General features: G+C 45.0%; 1 long non-coding RNA gene across 2 annotated transcripts in view; it reads right to left on the minus strand.

Annotated features, from left to right (window-relative positions):
- LOC139082589 (uncharacterized) overlaps positions 1–3,061 on the minus strand; it is a 31,079-nt gene extending 28,018 nt beyond the window's left edge. The window contains exon 1 of one of the 2 annotated variants that reach the window (XR_011538752.1): positions 2,861–3,061. This is a non-coding gene — a long non-coding RNA (uncharacterized lncRNA). The remainder of the gene's footprint in view (positions 1–2,860) is intronic. The other variant, XR_011538753.1, reaches the window with a different exon arrangement.
- Between the last annotated feature and the right edge of the window lie 14,799 nt (positions 3,062–17,860).

Below are 17,860 nucleotides of genomic sequence, written 5' to 3' on the forward strand. Positions count from 1 at the left end.
GAGCTGTGTTCTCCTGTTTATCCTCCTGCTTCTCCAACATTTTCTCCTTTTCCTTCCTGACACTCCTCCTCTGCTTGCCTTTTTTTTTTCCTTGGTGAGGAAGACTGTCCCTGAGCTAACATCCATGCCAATCTTCCTCTATTTCATATATGGGACACCTCCACAGCATTGATTGATGAGCAGTGTGTAGGTCCATGGCCGGGATCCAAACAAGCAAACTCCAGACTACCGAAGCAGAGCTTGCAAACTAACCACTGTACCACCAGGCCAGCCCCTCCTGCTTGCCCTCTTAAAGAGCATTCCTCAAAGGTCTATTCCCAGTCTTCCTTTGCATCCCTTTACCTCTCTCCTTGGACCCCACTGCCTCATGAGCAGCTCTGTACATGAGGTCCAGGTCTGCATGACAAGACCAACGTCCTTCCCAAGCTCCAGACTCACCTTGTCCACCCCAGTTGTCCAAATCCACATAGAGCCTTCTGGGACCTAAAATTCCTCCTTTTCCTCACCAATGTGATCTCCCACGTTCTCTTTCTTGGTCAATAGTGTCATGACATCCACCCAGTAAAGCCGGTTAAAACTTCTGATTTATCTCTGACTCCTTCTCTTTCATTTCCTAAATCTGAGTGGCCTCTAAGCTCTAGGCAGTGGAAGTGTCTGTGTGTCGATCTATACAGTGAGATGTTTAAGTATGACAGTCTGGATGGGGGCTAGGCAATTTGTGGGAAACCAGTGTTTGCGTAGACAGCACCCTGTTTTTACTTAGAGGGTACATTTATTGAGGGTAGACTAAGACGGAAGGTGATTGTGAGTTGTGGGAAGGACCCGAAGGATCCAACTGTTGGCATTAGCACTAGTCCTGTGAGGGATCTAGCTCCTCAGCAACTCTTGACTTTGTACTCTCTGCTCTCAAGCCCCAAATAAGGCACGTCCTTGGCTAGCACCTAGATTATGTTAAGGCCTCTTTGTGACCTGTAGTACTTCTCCTTGACCTGCTCACTCCCAAATGATCTTATATCCTATGCATCTCTCTACGCAAAACCTTTAATAACTCCCCATTGCCTAGATAAAGACCAAGTTCCATAATCTAAACACATCCTCCCTTTCCAGCTTCATCTCGTGACATTGGCACTGCACCACACATTCTATATTCTGCTTTACAGCGTTTACAGCCATCATTTATTTCAGCAGACCTGAGGCCTTCCCTAGTCCCTGATCAGTTTCTCCCTCCTTGTGCACAAGGGCTATTTTGAAATTCCTTGTCCTTAAACTTTCACTGAGAAAATTTCAGCTATTAGGAAATACCTCCCTCGCTCCCCTGCCCCAAAGCAGTAAGCACTTTTACATTTAAATCTACACTCACTACTTTCCTCCAATCTAAGAAGAAACCAGCATTCCGCGGGCACTGTTCCCCCCTGCCGCTGCTCTTGCTGCAGTCCCGGCATGGACCCGTTCACGTTTCTGTTCCGGCGCTTCTCAGCCTTCTTCATCTAATGGCTGCTTCCCGCAGGCTATAAGCACGCTCCAGTCCCTTCCACACCAAAATCCAAGGAAGAAGACACCACCGGCAGCTCCCTCAAAACAGTGCACGGGGCAGGGGGCAGGGGGCAGGGGGCGGGGGGGGGGGGTGGCGGTAAGGGGGTGGCGGCCCGGTGGCGCAGTGGTTAGGTTCACACATGCCACTTCGGCACCCCGGGGTTCACTGGTTCAGATCCCGGGTGCAGACATGGCACCGCTTGGCAAGCCATGCTGTGGCAGGTGTCCCACATATAAAGTGGAGGAAGATGGGCACAGATGTTAGCTCAGGGCCAGTCTTCCTCAGCAAAAAGAGGAGGGTTGGCAGCAGAGGTTAGCTAAGGGCTAATCTTCCTCAAAAAAAACCCCAAATAAACAAAAACTGCACCAGTGCTCCATTCAGAAACGCGGAGTCACTCATTTGACTTCCCTCTCCTCACTCCCCACATCAAATTCATTGGTCATTAAGTACAGCCAATTCTAGCCCCTAAATATCTGTCAAATCCATTCCCTCTTCTCTGTCCACAGTGTCACAGCTCCAGCTCTCACCTCGGCTGACACTCCGACACCAGATCTACGATAACAGCACACAAACTAGTTTCTTTATCTCCCGTCCTACGTGCCTTTATTATTCCCACACTACAGCCAGGGGTGGTTTCTAAAATGTAAATATGACCATGTGGCTCCCCTGATTAGAGTCCATCCATAGGCTACAGGCTCTCCTATTTCTCTAAAGCTCCACATAACTCCCCATCTCCAGGCCTTTGCGCGTGTCGCATCTGCCTGAAATGGTCTTTCCAACCTCCCCAACACCGCCCCCAACAACCTCACCCAAACAAGCCCTCCTTAAGCTCAGGAGCTCCTACTTCGTTCTCAGGTGAGTTGCCGCTTCCTCAGAGAGGCCTTCGTGGACCCCCAGACAAAGGCAGACTTCCCTACTAGAAACTCTTCCATTACATTGTCCTTCACAGAGGAGAGCTTATTACCAGTAAAATTAAATCATTATTTGTGTGATTATTGATTTAATGTCTGCCTGCCCCTTTTATACTATAACCTCCATGAGAACAAAAAAATGTGTCTTGTCTCCCCGAGGCCTGGCATTTATTAGGTTCTCAATACATGGATTTATCAAATAAATGAATGAAAACAAACTCTTCAGTACAATATGCAAGGATGTCCATGATCTGGCCCTGCTTTCCATCTAGTATGTGTTTCATTGTGCCCTACCTCATTCCTGACCTCAAAGTTACGACCATACTGGACTACGGCACCCCACACGCCATAGCCCACGTGCTCCCGCTTTCTGGGGTGCACGTCTGGCCTCCCCACCAAGCCCTGCCTCACCTACCTGGTACATGTCTACTCTTCTTTCAAGACACTATTGACGGGTCACCTCCTCCAGGAGCCTTTCTCGCCTCATTCCACCCAAGGAGAACGGACCACTCCCTTCGTCCCTTGGCTCCCACTGCACCGTTGTGTGTTGTGGCAGAAACAAGGCTTCACACCGCTTGGCTGAGTTCTACCAGAGACTCTTTTGTCGGCCAACTTCCAATCGTTGGGTGAAATCCAGTTCTGACATAGAGTCCCTGAAGATGAAAATCATCTCAGAGGTGGCAGCTATTATATAAAGTGAAAAATCGCTTTCTATTCCAGCAGCACCAAGAAAAAAGTATATACAATTTTGACTACTTTGTTTGTTTTTATTCACACTTCTGGGAAAAAAAGCTTCTGGTAATGGGGCATAAACCTCATGGGCATTGCAGTTAAGTAGCTCCCTTTCCCAGCAAGCGCTTGTAAAAGCAAAATTTAAAACCCCTCTCAACATGCCGGCTGTCAGCTTGGCTAACGGTGCCTGGCGGGAGTGAGATCTGAGCCTGCACTTCCAGGGGCCCAAGCATCTGGGCTTTGGGGTCTGCCCGCAAACTGCCTCCCGTTAAACCAGCTGAGCTCCACAGCGCCCCTCACCCCAGTTCTTCCCTCTTAGTTTCACTTATTTTGATTATTTCTCTAGTTCTATTATTACATAAATGATCTTTAAAACTTATCTTACTTTTCATTAAGATAAGTCTTTTTGCATTTCTTTAGCAGAGTAACTCAAATTTTTATCAGCCTAACAATTCCATAATAGCATATTTTTGTCTAAGAAACATTTGAAAAATCCCTGGTATAATTTACCTTTACATGTTTCTAAAACTATTAGGTACATCTTGGACCAAGGTGGCAAACCCAATATATGAAACATTAAAAACTTCTTCTTTAAGACAAGTCATTATGCCGTATACCTTAAACTTACACAGTGTTGCATGTCAATTAAGCCTCAATAAAACTGGAAAAAAATCTTATTCTTCTTGAAGAGGAACTAGTACCATAAATGAATTCTTTTTTTTTTTCCTACTACTAAAAGTAGTTTTTGGTTTTTGTTTGTTTTTTTTTTTCAGGGAAAGATTCGCCCTAAGCTAACATCTATTGCCAATCTTTCCCTCTCTCTCTTTCTTCCTCCTCCCAAAGCCCCAGTGCTGTGTATCCTAGTTGTAAGTCCTTCTAGTTTGTCTATGTGAGCCGCCCCCACAACACGGCAACTGACAAGACAGGTGGTGTGGTTCCACGACCTGGAAACGAACTTGGGCTGCCGAAGTGGTGACAGCACCAAATTTTAACCACAAGGCCACAGGGCAGGCTCTGAACTGTATTTTTAATGTTACCTCCTACAAACCTTCAGCTTCAATAAACTCATTTTTGATCAGATTGACAAAACTTCTCCTCTTACCCTCTAGAACATTCCAAAATGTGGGGTCTTTGGCCTCTCTCTCTCTCCTCCAGTTCTTTTCAGTGGCCATGCAGGGCAGGGGGAAAATCAAGCGAGCAATGAGGAGCAGCTGTTAGAACCACCAAACAGCAAATGAACACAAGCAAGCAGATGTCTCCACATTTCCAGTCTATTCAAAAGACAAATCTACTCCACTCAAGGCTACACGTTTTCTTTGAAGTGTCTTCAGACCCAAGGGAGATGGAGGTGGGAGAGGGAGAAGGGGTTCTTTAGCTATTGAATGAACAGCTTTGATGAATTTCATTCATCGTTTATACCAGATTAATAAGTGATCAAATAACTGTCGGTGGCAGCCGTGGACTTACAGCAGGAGGACTCACAAGCTCGTCCACTAAGAAGTAAGGGGCGAGAGTGCTGTGTTTCTGCTGCCTGAAAATCCTGTGTTCACGGGAGCTTGAGGACACGACTCTGGCCGTCTGAATCTAGTTTCTGCACACACTTTAGCCAGTTTATGTTTTTCAAATTCCCACTTTAATATTTTACTACTATCTGAAAATTCTAGGTGATATCGGCAATGAAAGTGTTACTAAATTTTAAAGCTTTGGAATCTCTATAATTTAGCATATGACAAATGGCCCTTTATCGCTATAATGGACAAGGACGTCTCAAACCTGGGCAAGAAATTTTTTCAGTCTTTTGCTGACACGTATTTCGTCCCCCTTGGTGTGTCTACGTATCTACAATCCTGAAGCAATTTGTATGATTAAACGTGAATAATATCTTTGCTCATTTGAATAAATACAACCCAAATATAATACTTGTTATTTGAAAAGAAAATTCTCATTCGTTTTCCTTGAATATCATTATTGATTCTGGCTTTTCATGAATCAAAATATTTTACATAACCATAACTTTTTATTTTTTGATACTCAAATTGTTGCAACTTGGCCAATAGATTCCTCTTTAAGCTGGTTTCTGTGTCCTTCTCCAAAATTTCTAAAGCATCATTGCTTTCTGGCAATAAATGTTCCAAGCCAGTCTAGCACATTACCTCAAGAATGGAATAAGCTTCTTTCCAAGAAGCTGCCTTTCTTTTAGCGGAGAATAAATTGTTCAGGTTTTTCCACTATAATGTGAAATTTGCATTACTGAAAAAGCTCACATTCTGTAAAATCACACATTAAAAGCCATGGGCTCATGGGATAAATAAAGCTGGGGAGACCACTCAAAAGATAGGCAACCTTGAACCAGAGCACCAAGGAAAACAATCATCGGTGCCTTGGAAATCACCTTGGACGGCCCAGGCAGGCAGGTGGGCAAGGCTAGAAGCTACAACAGTAGATACTGAAAATTCACAAGGACCCTTGAGCAGAGACACTGGCCACAGTGTACTTAGAGCAGAGCTGGGGGCACTGGGACAACGCAGACTGAAGGGCTCAGAGCCAGGAGCTTCCCGGCCACAGCAGCCAAGAGTGACACAAGCCTGGACGTACCATCCTGGGCCTCCCCAGAGAATCTGGCGCAGCAGCTCATTTTCAATTTTCTTAAAACACAGCTAAAGGAATTCTGCTCTGGGTACAGCCACTGAGTTGCGGGATTTTTTTTCTTTCCTGCTGAAGCTTCTAATTCTATTCTTGCTCTTCTGGCTCCCCTTGCCTAGAAAAAATCTGATATGATTGAACTTGACTTCTAGGTCAGACTGACATGATTCTCTAATCACATATGAACTAATTCACATTGCAGAAGCATGCTTTGTGAAACCATCGATTTCATCCCTCTTTGCACACGCGGGGCACATTGGGAGGTGAGGGCTCTCTGCCACTGCCTGGAATCTGAGCTGACTTGAGACTGCTTTAACTAACAGACAGCAGCGGGAGTGACACTGCAGGACTTCTAAGATTGTCACGAGTTTTGCAGATTCTGCCAGGGTGTCTTGGAAGGCTTGCTCTGGACAAAGCGAGCCACCATGTAAGAAGTCTAATCACCTACGACCGCTATACTGTAAGGAAGCCTGTACGGAGAGAGAGATGCGCTGCCAGCTCCCAAGTGTTTAGATATCCCAGCCCAAATGCCAGACACTGAAATAAAGATGATGACTTCTGCCACAGTCACCCCCTGACTGCGACCCTGTAAGACTCAAAGCAAGAACAACTCAGCTGAACTGGTGTGAAAATTAATAAAGGAAGACTCATTAAAAATGCAGTGAGTGGGGCCGGCCCAGTGGCATAGTGGTTAAGTTCACACGCTCCACTTCATCAGCCCAGGATTCGCAGGTTCGGATCTTAGGTGCGGACCTACATGCTGTGGCAGAAGAATTAGAAGGACTTACAACTAGGCTATACCACTATGTACTGAGTCTTTGGGGAGAAAAAAAAGAGAAAGATGTTAGCACAGGGCCAATCTTCCTCACCAAAAAAAAAAAAAAAGGAGTCAGGAAGCCCTGTAGGGGGCGTTTCTGTCTGCAGACCCCAAACAAGAAGAGACTGTACCTTGCATCTTCAACAGGAAGGAGCTTACTTTGCTATTCCAGCAGGAAAAAGGAAGACTTTCTCCTTGCCCAGCAACAAGCTCAGCCAATGAGAAAATATCACAACTCAGCCAATGACAAAGTGTCCCCACCCTGAACTCTCACTTTCCTCCAATGGATGTTCATTCAGCACAGCCCCTCCCAACTTCCTCCTTTTTTCTCCATAAAGCAAAATTTCTCTCCTTTGTTTGTCAGACTTGTCTATGGTTTAGCCATAGACTGCATGTCCCAAATTGCAATTCTTCTGCCATTTACAGCTACACCCATTTTGTTGATAAAATAACTGGCTGTTCTATTTTTAAGGTCGACACTGTCAACCTCCAGAACTGTGAGAAATAACAGTAAATTGTTTTAAGCCACTAAATTTCAGGGTGGTTTGTTTATACATAGTTAACCAGGACATAGAGGAATATACTGTACCAGCGTATAAAAATTAGGCACGAGAATGCAGAACAGGTGATTTGCGTGGAGTGGAGTGTTGGGTAACTGTTGCTGGGCTATTTAGGGGCACAGCAAGAAAAGATCTTTGTGTACATGAGTTCACACTAATACTTTTAGGTTAGTTTTGGTTTTGCTCTAGGACATAACTACTAACAATTTTAGTTCCTATTCCAAATTTTAATTTTAACTTCTTTTCTTTCATAATTTACCAAGCCATAGAATTATTTATAACTTAAAATAATGTAAGTATTCGTTTTGTCCTTCTACACAAAATAAGTCCAAAGTAAAAAGTGTTAATATTAACACAGACATTAAAGCGACTGGATGAACAATAAGATTTAGCGTTGCAGTGTTTGGTGCCACATTTGGAAATATGCTATCACTGATCGCTACTCAAAGTCCTGTGTTTTGATTTACTGGAGTGCAAACATAAACACAGCTTCCTGTTGTGTTGAGGTTGAGATTGCTTGAAAGACTTATTTTTACCACTGCTGCTATTTCAAATACCAGAAATTATAACGTGCTTTCTAAGGTACTGGTAAAACCAGAAATACCTTTTAGTAGAGAAAAGAGAAAACATAACTTGTTTCAAGTTTATTTACATTTATCATCTATATCTCTTACCTTAGCTGTGTTTTGTGACTTTTTAAACTTCTCTAGAATGTTTCATGATTATTGACAAACAAACAAACATTTCATGTGAGTAGAAGGAAACTTTGATCATAAACCAATTTGCTAACAGGAGCATTCTGACGACTTTACACTGAATGGCCAGGAAACAGCTAGAGAGAATTGTCACCAGGGACAGGGCAGTCTCCCCAACCTGAGACTTTATCTCAACCCTATTACTTAGCAAATATGCACCTAGTTACAGCACCTTCTCTCTTCCTCAAAGAGATATTATGTACATAAAATGCCCAATTAAACAAATGTACAGTGAGGTGCAAGAGAGTTTGCTTCTAGTTCCTTTCTTTTTTTTTTTTTTTTTTTTGGTGAGGAAGATTGGCCCTGAGCTAACATCTGTTGCCAATCTTCCTCTTTTTGCTTGAGGAAGATCATTGCTGAGCTAACATCTGTGCCAGTCTTCCTCTTATTTTTCTGTGGGATGCTGCCAAAGCACGGCTTGATGAGTGGTGCACAGGTCTGCACCCGGGATCCAAACCCCTAAACCCCGGACTGCCAAAGCAGTAGGTGTGAACTTAACCACTACACCACCGGGCTGGCCCCCATTTATAGTGCCTTTTAATTAAGACATATTCCTTTCTTTTTTTTTTTTTTATTATTTTAACATTTTATTTTTTTCCTTTTTCTTCCCAAAGCCCCCCAGTACATAGTTGTATATTCTTCATTGTGGGTCCTTCTAGTTGTGGTATGTGGGACGCTGCCTCAGCATGGTTTGATGAGCAGTGCCATGTCCGCACCCAGGATTCGAACCAACGAAACACTGGGCCGCCTGCAGCAGAGTGCGCGAACCCAACCACTCAGCCACGGGGCCAGTACCAAGACATATTCCTTTCTTAAAGATACTGAAATTTTTTTCTGTTTCTTATTTTTCTCGAAAAGTGGCTTATATTTCTCTGGAGTGTGTAATCTTGTATTTGTCTTCTTGCCATGTGACTTCACCACATATCTCATAGTTCTCGTCTGTGACCTGTCTTCCACGGAGCCCCTTCCGTGGAGTTCCATATAGGCCTTCAACCGTGCGGGCCTCCTACACAGGGCCCTTCTGGGTGGCTTCTGTCCAGGCTCTGTGGGATTTGTTGATTGCAGAACAACTCTTCCATTAGCTTTACAGATTGTGGAAAAGCTACGAGAGTGGAGGGAGTGGGATCACCATGGAGACTGCTGACAGGATCTGGGCCTTAGTTAACGAAGGGGGGAGGAGAGGCAGAAATGAAAGGGCCACCTGGAGAGACAGTCTACGCGCAGGATCCACAGTGTCAACGAACTAACCCAGGGCTTGTCACATAGTGAGTGCTGGATAGACATGCATCAGACACATAAATGAAGAAATGAAGCGGGAAGGCAATTCTGCTACAGTGAGATGCAGCAGGTCTTTTTAAATCTAGACTAATTCTCGTTTCACCACCACCTCTTTCCACGCCATTGACTTGCTTAGAAAAATAGGATAAATTGTCCCACAGGGTGACCCACATTCTGGATTTGGCCATTTGCTTCCTCCTAGTATTTTATCCCACCGAGTATTTGGAATTCTTGCTGGGCCTGCGCCCAAGAATCATGTTTCTCCATTACCTACCTGTGACTATCCCACCCACCCTTCAGGACCCAGCTCGAAGAGGCTGCTCCCCTCTTTATGGAGCCTCTCCGCGTTGTTCCAGAATCAGTCTTCTTCATTCCTCTCCAAATGCATACCTTATCATTCCAGATAGACTTTATTCCATCCTGCCTTACACGCCATTATTTTTCTGACACAGCTGTGTCTTGGAAGAGGTCCCTGGATAATCCCCTTTGGGAGCTTCCCTCAAAACATCATGTGACAACAGGACCTTAGACTTGCTTCCTTTAGTCATCAGTTGTCCCCCAAATTTAGTGAGATAAAAAGCTCGCTCAGGAAATTTGATTGCTAAATGACAGCTTAGATTTAGGCCCCAGTGTTATGTTTTAAATGTAAGTGTGTGACTTTTTGCCATATATTTTTATGGGATTGGTGGGCTATCGTGCCAGCGCAGCCCAGGCCCTTAAAGCTGGCCTCTCTTGATATGGGTCAGGACTACACCATTGACCCCATAAAAAGAGAGCGCCCTCTGACTTTCTCTGCAGGGTAGCCCAAAGCACAAGGATGTGCACTGGGTGATGCACCGGGTACCACTTGGGACTCCAGGCTGTCAGAACAACTCCTTCTTCCTTCTCTTCTCTAACAACACTCTAGGTTCTACCCAAGAAGGCCGCAGATGGCCTTGAAGCTTCCTGGGGTTTTTACCCATACCTCCTGGGGCTGCATAAAGATCCACTCCTTTACAGAAAAAAGAACGTGCCTCCAATTCCATGCCCAGAACTGGAAAGTCAGTCCTAACACAGTCTGTGTCCTGTAGCATCTGGACTGTAAGCCCGTTGAGAGCAAGGATCATGTTTATACATAACACCCACTGCCCTACATTCCAGGATCAAATAGTGAACAGAACTTAAGGAAAAGTCAAATTCCAAATAATCCTTATTTGGTGAATTATTTCATCAAAATAAAGTAAATAAAGAATTGACTCTTCAGTTTTAATGAAAAGTAGTTAGGTATAGTAATAAACAAGAAGAATTAGCAATTCTGGGTCGACTATTGTAACCCATTCAATAGCCGATGTAACTGGAAGGGGTGAACCATGGGTTCCTGCAATTTTTGCCTAGGACCTGCTGTAGAAGTTAGAAATGCTATTCAAATCAAATGTAAAGTTCCAAAGTGAACAAAAATTAAAAATAATCCCTCACTGTCTATTTTTGGAAAACAGAACATTTTATCAATACTGGATATTTCCCATAAATTCTTTGCATTCATGTTAAGTCAATTCTTTCTCTATACTTAATGCCCTTAATAACTAGTGTAAATATTGGGGCTAATTCTTATATCTCATTGATTTAAAAGCTTACCTTCCATCAAATGCAATGCTTTGTTTAAATAGCAGTTACATCAATATACCTGTGAAAAACCTAGAGTTACATACATCTTCCTTGACTATTTTCAGATTCACTAACTAAAATTTTTGCCATATTTGCTTTCTCTCTGAGATTATATATATATAATATATATGAGATATATATATTCAGAGAGTCCATAAAATCCAGAAACACAGGTAAATATACATAATATTGTCACAAATACCTTCAATCTGACAAAAAGCAAACCAGTATTATCTATGTTTTCAGATTCTATGACACGTTGTAGATACCAAAATCACTATAGAAACGTTGTTGCCTCAGGATTAATTTATTAATGCTTCACATTCCCTGAATGCCATCCACACACCCTTCAGCAAGGGGAATGAATTTTTGATGCTGGACGATGAAAATAATGTTGACAATTATGCAGGAAATAGCAATTCCCTTCCCTTCCTTTTTCTTTCCTAAATTTGTCATTCTGTTCTTTCCTATAGATGGTGTAGGCTACTAAACCGTGGAATTTGGAGCAGTTTCCAGGTCAATAATGAGATCAAATCTGGAAGAGGCCACCAGTTATTCCAACCTCATTCCGTAGATGAGGAAACGGAAGCACAGGGTAGTCAATTTATGTGCCAAGGTCACCCAGCTAGTGCTTGTTTCCAACCAGAATTCCCCCACGGTGAGGACAATTCTTCTCCTTTCCTCCACCACTCTGCTGCTTGCCTCCTGGCTTGGCTGGCTTGCCTGACAGCGAGGCCCTGCCGCCCGGGAGATTTAGAAAACATTCTTTCCAGGATGTCACAGCATCTTCCAGCCGCTCCTTCCCAAGAAACCCCGCCGCCTGCTGCAGCAAACGCTTCACTCACCGGGACAGGGCTGGTACCCAGCGGTTTGACGTGGCGCTGTGCTTTTCACAGTTCCGGTCTGACCTTCACCGTCGTGCCATGGGAGATGGGCTCCGACGGTCAGGATTTCTCGCTCTCCATCGCTCCCTCGGGATCCCAGGGAGCCCTGCGGCCCGCCCGAGCCCGAGCCTGCAATGCCTTCCCCTCCAGTTCCTTCCCCTCCAGGGCCGGGCGCACACAGTCCCAGGTCAGCAGGAAACCTCTATGCTCACAAGAGCGGTGACGGCTACACCACCCAATTGCTCCCCACCCAACCTTCTTAAAAATTTCAGCAGCTGGCGTGTGTTTGCTGTGGAGTCGCTGCTGCTACAGAAGACAGCCCGACCCAGCCGGCAGCAGCCCCGTTTGCTCTGGTATCAGCCTCCATGCCTCGTCCCAGCACCGGCTGGCGGCTGCACCCCGGGCCTGGCTCCCCCTCACTGGGACAGGAAACACCGGTGGCCACCGAAGACCTGGAAAAAAGAGAAAGGGCCCAGTCCTCGTCTCCCCGTTTACTGAGGGAGCACACGAGCCAGCAGCGCTGGCTGCCAGTGTGATTGCAATTAGGGCTGCCAGATTGAGCAAATAAAAACACAGGACGCCCCGCTGAGTTTGCCTTTCAGGTAAACACCACATACTTTCCTAGTATGTCCCGTGCAATATTTGGGACCTGTTTAGACTAAAATTTATTCGATGCTTATCTAAAATTCAGATTCAACTGAGTGACCTGTATTTTACCTGGCAACCCTATTTTAATACTCAAATAAAATGAACTGAAAAATCTTCCAGGCAAGGTAGGAAAGAGCCTGCAGTTGCAGCAGGGGTGGAGGAAAGCGAACATCGGGAGTTATGTCTGCTGCAGCAAAGAAGTGATTCGCTGTCTGGTATGTTCTTCATGAGGCATGCAGCACATGCCGGCCGCAGACACTTCCTCCTCAGAGCCCAGGCAATGATTTACAAAGCAGTAAAAATGGAAATTCACTCACACCCAAATCCAGGGGAGGGAAAACCCAGAACACCGTGTCTTGCCTGAAGTTGCCAAGCAAAAAACAAAATAAACCAGTGGCAAAACCAAACAGTTGCAAAAGTGTTTCCTTTCACAGAAGCAAAGAGTTACTTGTAGGGAGAGTGGATTACGCAAAAGCTTGATATTCCAAAAGGACAGCCTTCCTGAGGTCCTGCCATTCTGTGAATTCTGCCACTAGTGGTCACACCACTCACACACATATTCCATCTTCGCCCCACTTCATGGCTTCAAAAGGCACTGGCCTTTCCTTTGGCTGACTCAGCAGCCTGGAATGAATGACTTTCAGTTAACTCAGTGGCGCATTTAAAAATACCGTAAGCACTACTTTGGCTTGCTAAATTGTACACACATATGCACAGAGACACTTGTATTTACCACACAATTCAACTGAATGCCTCTAATGTGCAAAGTGCTGTGCAAGTCCCCCAGTGAGGGCGGAGTATGAGGTGTGAGGGAGGATGAGAGCGGGGCTGGACCAACGCAGTCCTACCCTCGGCGCGCTGAGCATCCAGAGGGAAAGACTCACAAAGATAATCTTCCCGCACCAGAAGTGCCAACACGGCTGTCCAGAGAAATCAATCCCATGTCTGGGAAGGGAGGGGTGGAGGCGGGGGAGGGGGGGTGCGAATGGGAAGCTAGGGAGAGGGGACATATGCACGCTAGACTTTTGTCCATATTGTAAAGTAATTTAAGGATATGTGCACAAAGAGTGTCAGTGCATTATTTAGACCACATATCGAAATAATAGATGTTAAATTGAATTCAAAAGAACTATTTGTGTGAATAAGATTCTCACTAAACAAAACATAAAACGTTTCTTTTAAAAAAATGTGAATCCTGACCCGGAAGTAAATGTACAGATTGCTCTTTTGGAATTCTCTGTGAAAACACAGCTGGAACACAGTTTCCACTCAGCAGCCAGACCATGCCACTGTCCGGTAGAAAATCTTCCAGCTCGGTTCGATCCTTGGCCCACAGCACCCCCAGGTCACCCGCACGCCCACCTCCTCACCAACGTCACCACCTGCTCTTCTCCCTGTTTCACCACTTTGGCCACAGTGGCTCCTCTCTGCTCCCGGACTACGCCAAGCTTGGTGCCACTACAGGGCCTTTTTGGTTTACTGTTTCCTCTGCATGGAATGTGTTGCTTGTAGTTCGCACCATGGTTTCTTACTGTAATAAAGATCTCAGCTCAACTCTCACCTGCACAGACAGGCCTTTCCATCTTATTCCATCTAAAGTAGCACACCCCATGCAAAGCATTCTTTATCACATTTTGGTGCTGTCTTCATACTTCCTAAAATTATCTATAAAAATCTTGTTTGTTTAAGTGTTTCTTTGTCTTATTGTCTGTCTTCCCAATAAGGGCAAAAATCTTATTATCTTGGTCACTATGGCATCACTAGAGCGAAGGACAGTGCCTGGCACAGGGTAGATGCTCAGCAAACACTTTTTGATTGAATAAATAAATTTCAACTCCAGATAAACCAGAAACAGTGCTTTTCAATATACTTATATTAGAAAGGGCACACATATCAATGACAGGAACCAGGTCCCAGACTGTTCACTTTCAGAAACAACTAAAGAAAAATCATTCAATCTCCTCTAATAATAACTGTATTTGATTTATTGGGAAGAATCCCCATGTTCTAGAAAACTTAAAAATTAGGAGAAGGATGCTTACTATTCCTGACTTTCAGTCTAACTTTTCTTCACTGAAAACATTTTCATAAAATTCCAATAGATAGGGCTACCAAGTACTAGCTCTCTGACAATTTTCACCCTTGGAAGACAGCTGCTTTGACCCAATTTTTATATGCTTTGGTGAAAGGAAACACACCTGTAAGTGTATTTTTCAAGCGGTTGGGTAAGGATTCCCGGGATTTCTAGGCCGCCAGTGGTATCCACCCTCGCCTTTCGTCTCTTGAGTCTGACATACCTTCCTCGGCCTCTTTCAGCGCTTTAACCAAAGTCCTGTACTCGCCCTGGCTTTTCACCCATAGCAGGACACGACCTTGATTTCCATATGACTCATGTGCCTAAGTGCACAGTCATCAATGGAAGGCTTTGATTCAGTCAGTGGAAGCCTTTTATTATAATCTTCCCTTGGTCTCACCAGCGAGCATGGCTTGAGTTTTAGCGCTCCTCAAGGGCAAGGAGCACTTTCATATAATCCTCTTAGTACAACACCTCAGTCTACAAAACTGGGCTGGTGGGGACCGCCAGCCCCCCGAGGGCCTCCCTCCCTGGTCTAATTGTGTGATCTTCCATCTCTTTTGCTATCTTGAAAAGTCTTTTAAAGGGAGTGTGCACAACCCTGTCATAAATAAATAATCTTGAAAACTTTAAAAATAAGGACACGCTAATAGTTTCATTTTCCTCCCTGCTCTGTTGGAGCTTATGTCAAATCACAGATCCGGTTATCTGGAGCCAGGAAGCCAACAAATAGCTGGTTGTTTTCTGGAAACAGTTAACCACCTGGCTTTGTACATGTTCAGGTTCCATGGCAGCCGCTGATTCAAGCTGCCATGGTGAGAAAAGAGGCAACTGCTACAAATAAGCCCCCTCACCTCCAAATTCTTCACTGGACCTGACCAGGTGCTCACAAGAAACACCTGGGAAAGGGCGGGAATGGTTTGTGTCACAGCCAGGGAACACGGAGTTTCTCATCAGCATGGACTCTAACTTGCTTCTCTTGTCTTGCCTAAACTCTGTCTTTTTTTCTCTCGTCTTGTTTGACCTAATTCTCTTGTCTTGTCAAAAGGTTCAGATGTTCCTTTCTCTAACAACTTTGGGGGCTTAAGTTTATGCAGTTTCAGCTGTTCCACGAAGAAGCTCTAAGGACAACCATTCTGGACCCAACCACTCTGAACCCGGCCAGACCAGCCCAGACGGCAACCACAAAAATGACCCCTGCGCAGACAGGCAGAGTTAGACCAAAGCAACCTGCCCTCATAAACATCGTAAATTCTCCACCTCTGGGAGGGGCGAAGCAGCCATTTTTACATCATGTAATGTATGTAAAGCGTGATTTCAAATCACATGTGTGCAAGCTTATGCCCACCTCTACATGCAATGAGAAAACTTCCCCCTTGAATACTCATTCCCTACCCCAAATAAAGGTACCCACCTCTCCGTGCTCAGGGAGCCCTAGCTTTGTGAAATTATCCGTTATGGTCTCCATTTTCTTTGCTGCATGCCGCAAATAAAATTTCTGCTTTGGGAAACAACTACTTCTGCTGCAGTTTGATTAATTCACCAAGAAGGGGACTCGTGTTTGGTCCAGTAACAAGTTGAGGGAGTCATCTCTTTCATAGCAAACCTGCCTTTTGTCTAGGGGAAGATGTTACCTCATCCCTCAGGCTGCTCCCTGTCAACAAAACCCTGAGAAGTGGCTAGGGGAAGAGGTGAGAGCCTTGCATTCTTGGGACACCCAGTAAGAACCTGCTGGGACCCACATGGCGGACGGACTCTCCCAACAAGGTCAAGAACCAGTCTCAGAGGACCTGCCCGGGGAGTCCTTCCATTGAATGGGGAAGATCCCTTTTCTGCCCAGCACGCTAGGCCAGAGCTTGCGACTGAGGACAGGAGGACATGAAATGGTAGAAGTGAAAGGTTGGAAGGTGCCCCTTCTGGTCTTGAGGGATTGTAGGAGGTAATAAGAGAGGAAGTAGGAGAGCAGGAGTGAGATGCGCATCCTCAGTATGGGGGGAGGGACTTGGGTTGGATGAGACCAGGAAAATGCTGAGGGCGTCAGTTAAGACTCTGGGAGGGGGCCCAGCCTGGTGGCACAGCGGTTAAGTTCTTGCTGGCCCGAGGTTTGCCGGTTCGGATCCCAGGTGCGGACATGGCACCGCTGGGCAGAAGCCATGCTGTGGTAGGCATCCCACATATAAAGTAGAGGAAGAGGGGCACGGATGTTAGCTCAGGGCCAGTCTTCCTCAGCAAAAAGAGGAAGGATTGGCAGTAGTTAGCTCAGGGCTAATCTTTCTCCAAAAAAAAAAAAGAGTCTGGGAGAGGGTCATCTCAGACACCCACACCCCCCACCCCAGTGACCCAGGGCCATGAGAGCCAAGCTGACTCAACTGTGCAGCAGGTTAGGACATGGGGGACAGGAAGTCAGCTTTCCAGAGCTGCTCTTTGTACCCTTGTGGGGTGGCTCAGACCCAAACAATCCTACCATGACCCAGGGCGTGTACTGGACCTAATTTCCGTGCCTTCCCAGATTCCTTTGGCCTTGTACTTCCGGGCCCAGTCACGGGGCTGCTGCCAGCCACGCTGGACGCTTTCCCTTCTCTGCCACAAGCTAGCAGCACATCACTGCCTGTAAGCCTTAGTTTCTTCATCCCTGTAACAGGGATAAGAATAGCACCCTTCCCATAGGCTGACGTAACCACTTTGTGCCTCAGTTTCCTCATCTGCAAAAGGAAGAAAATAATAGTACCTATTTCTTTTTTTCCAGTTTAATGAGATATAATTAACATACAGCACTGTATAAATTTAAAGTATACAGTATACCGTTTTGACTTACATATATTGGGAAATGATTACCACAATAAGTTTAGTTAACATCCATGATCTCACATAATATTACATATTTCAAATGAATGCTGTAAGGATTAAATGATTTAACATATGTAAAGCACTTAAAACAGTGCCTGGCAATAATAAGCACTGTGTAAATGTTTATTGTTATTCTCTTTCCAAGTTAGATTCCTTTCATCAAAGTTTCTTTGTGAAGCACAGCCCTTAAGAAATGAAAATGTTTAAATGTCACGGAATCATAGCCTTTTAGAGCTGGAATGAATTTTTTTTTTAAAGATTTTATTTTTCTTTTTCCCCCCAAATCCCCCCAGGACATAATTGTATATTTTAGTTGTGGGTCCTTCTAGTTGTGGCATGTGGGACGCCGCCTCAGCATGGCTTGACGAGCAGTGCCATATCCGCGCCCAGGATCTGAACTGGCAAAACCCTGGCCAGCAAAGCGGAGCACGCGAACTTAACCACTTGGCCACAGGGCTGGCCCCAGGAAAGAATTTTTTAAAATTAAGCTAGTCCAATCCTTTTGTGATCTAAATGACAAAAACAGGCTCAGA

Source organism: Equus przewalskii, chromosome 3 (assembly GCF_037783145.1).
Source record: "Equus przewalskii isolate Varuska chromosome 3, EquPr2, whole genome shotgun sequence".
In the NCBI taxonomy this organism is placed as follows: Eukaryota; Metazoa; Chordata; class Mammalia; order Perissodactyla; family Equidae; genus Equus; species Equus przewalskii.